Below are 3,286 nucleotides of genomic sequence, written 5' to 3'. Positions count from 1 at the left end.
ACATATCATAGAAAAGCTAAACTACGGACTATAATCCATTTTTATCAAGGTCACGTTAAATGGGTAAATAGCTTACGTAAAATCACACAAATCGGGTGGAATTAAAAATACACGATCAAGGATCCGTACGAAAGCAAAGGAAATAGGAATTGTTCAAGGACAATTTATCTTGCCTCAGAGGTAGGAGGCTCATCTAGTAAGGAAAATATCCTGAATAAAATGGACCAAAATGGCTAAATAAGAAAAACAAGAAGTAATCAAGTTTGAGAAAGAGGCATTTGGGAGAGCTAAAAAGATTATAAAATGAAGTTAAGGAAGTGATAAATAAATCAATATACATCAGTGATGGGTCAGGAAAGGGAGATTGTGTAGGAGTTTAAAGCACATGTAAAGGCATTTTTCAAGTACCGGAGGAAGTGATATGAAAATTTATTGAGCAAAAAGACAGAATGTATATCTCATACATAACCACACAGCTAAGTGCCCTGGCTTATTCCCAGAGCTGAATATGGGAATTCAACTAGCAAAATGGGGTTTGGGAGAGGATCATTTAAATTCTATTGTATGTTCTGATCCCAAGCCCTGGGAATAGAGCATCCATCCACAAAGAAAGGAACTGCAAATATTAGATACAAACCAGCTGATGGTGCAGAACTAGAAGGCATCACAGGAAGAAGAGATACAATAAAATCCAGCAACTCATAAATAAACTAGCAAGCTAGGAGAGTCTATACAATTCCAATAAATCTGTAAAGCCACGGAGTTCACGTTTAGGGTGAAATCAGCCCGGCCATGTGATACCACATGAGGCTATCGTCGCATGGGGGGGGACAGTGAATATTAATTCATCGGAAATCGGAGACACTGAGCGAGAAGAAAAAATACGCTGCGCGATTTATGAAATCCAAAGCAGCCAAGTAATTTAGGGCTTGATGAGACATGGAGCTGCAATTTGGGGCACGGCGCTCGGAGTAGGACATAATATTCCGCAACATATCAAACGCTCTGCAAGTAGAAGAAACGCAGATTAACACTGTAAGCAAGTTTGAGAATTAAGGCCAGCTTTGGGAAATTATGGACAGTTTGGGTCACCTCATTAAGGGGATTGGTCACAGTCCATCGCATGACATCTGACACTGACTGTTTTTAAGCACGGGCCTGCTTCTTCTATTATTAATTTCTACCTAAGGGCAAATGCCAAGAGAACTTACTTTAGTTTCTGCCTCCTGCTGCCATTTCAACTGTCAGGAACAGCAGGAGTCAAAAATGAAAGGTACCATCTTAAAGAAAAGCTGTGCCACGGTGTCATTTTAAAAACTGACAGCTTTGTGCAGTCCCCAATCGTACGGGAAAGGGATTGTCACTTGTGCCTCCCGTTGCCATTTTGACAAAGGGAGACGTTTGCCCACATCCAAAGGCGACGATAATTTTTAAATGGCAAGTAGAAATGTATTTGCAAGTGGCAAGTGGGAAGGGGCTTGACCCCAGTGACTGTGAACTACTGTGCGGCGGGGGAGAGCCTGGCGCCCGTTCACGGACACAAGCACCGACGACAGACTCACACTCACACACACGAGCAAAAACGTGGAGCTGTCTGTCCGACCTTGCACACCACGGAGGGAGTCCGATTTCCCATGTGAGGGAGCACGCGAGAAGCCTCCATGCCAGAGCCAGGCCAGGAGCTCGGGTTATGCCATGAAAAATATTAAATGACATGATTTTGTATGTTGTAGAGAAAGTAATCAAGAAAAAGCCCTGCAGGAGTCAAGACACTGAGATGAACAGACTGGACAGCTGGTTAGGGCTAATTGTTGGGGCCCCGGGTGGCTCAGGGCGGGAGCGTCTGCCTTGGGCTCGGGTCGTGACCCCGGGGTCCTGGGATCGAGGCCTGCATCGGGCTCCCTGCAGGGAGCCTGCTTCTCCCTCTGCCTGTGTCTCTGCCTCTCTCTCTCTGTGTTTCATGAAGAAATAAATAAAATCTTAAAAAAAAAAAAAAAAACCTAATTGCTAAGGTCCAGGATACTTAAAAAAAAAAAAAAAAAAAAAGGAAGAAAATGTATGTATTTTCAAACATCAAAATTCAATGTGATGAAAGGGCCCGCGGATCCTGGAATCCTTTTCTTTCTCCTCGGGGTGCAGTTGGTATCACATAGGCAGGCAAGGAGAACAGTTAGGATAATGAGCCAAGTGTCTGGAGTCACAAAGTGGGGAAAGTCCACTAATTGAAAGGAAAACCAGGAGAGAGACACATCCTTTTTTCCCTCCCGATAAAGATCACAAAATGCAAGTGTTTTTGAAGAAAAACAAATTGCCCCACCTGCTGACCTCACGGTGTAACGGGAGGCACCCGGACTCCCCTCCGTCCTCCTGATCTGAGAACGGGCAGCCCTGGCGCACGCCAGCAAGTGGCACCAACACTTGGGGTGCGGGCCTCTTTCACTTTCCCCTAACCTCCGGCCACTCAACACACGACATAGCAGCCGCTCCTCTGCATCCAGGTGTTCATCAGACCCCGTGGGCTGAACTACCTGTCCTTCGCCCAGATGCTGCTCTGAGGCACATGAGCAAGTCTGCAGTGACTTATGGCCTCTGGAGTGAGAAATACGAGCACCAGGCCTTTCGAGAGCCTGCCACTGATTAGTAGAATAATTGCAGAGAGATCCGTTACCATCTCCCATCCCCACACCGGGGTACGCCCAACCTCAAAGGCTGGGAGATGTGAGCCTCACGCAGCACCTGTCACCTAAGCACACACCACATGGTCCCTTTCACAAATAGGCTTGTGCTCAAAATAGCCAATAGGGAGAAACACGACAAATTAGGCCCAAGGAGAATGGATCCCTTTATGTGGGACCTGCTAGCAGAGTTCACGAGAAGTAGAGGCTGATTCACGTTTAGGTCTGAAGTCATTTTTGCATCGGGTGTCTGGGTGAGGGGCCGGTGTTGAGTCCCTGCTGCTGCCCGTCACCCAAGATTGAAGGGAATCCAAACTGATGAAGATCTGTCCCTTTCACGCCGGCCCCCAAGGCCCCAAGTTCGGGGCTGCCCTACCCGGATCGGGGTTTGTTCTTTCCAGGGGAAGGAGGGAGTGAGGACTCAGCGTGGCTCACTGAGTCACTATGCCACCCTCCCTTTGCCACCCTCCCTTTGCCTCGCCGCTTTGTGAAGGGCCTGCCCTGACCCACGAACTGCATGTGGTCCTGGGCTTCTGAAACGTTGCACGGCTTTGGCCTTCCTCTGCCTCTGACCTCTGGCTTCCCGATCCAGCCTCTTTTCAACCCAACCC

This window comes from Canis lupus, chromosome 15, assembly GCF_048164855.1.
Source record: "Canis lupus baileyi chromosome 15, mCanLup2.hap1, whole genome shotgun sequence".
In the NCBI taxonomy this organism is placed as follows: Eukaryota; Metazoa; Chordata; class Mammalia; order Carnivora; family Canidae; genus Canis; species Canis lupus.
The sequence above is the reverse complement of the archived record's forward strand: the minus strand, read 5'-3'. Positions refer to the sequence as shown.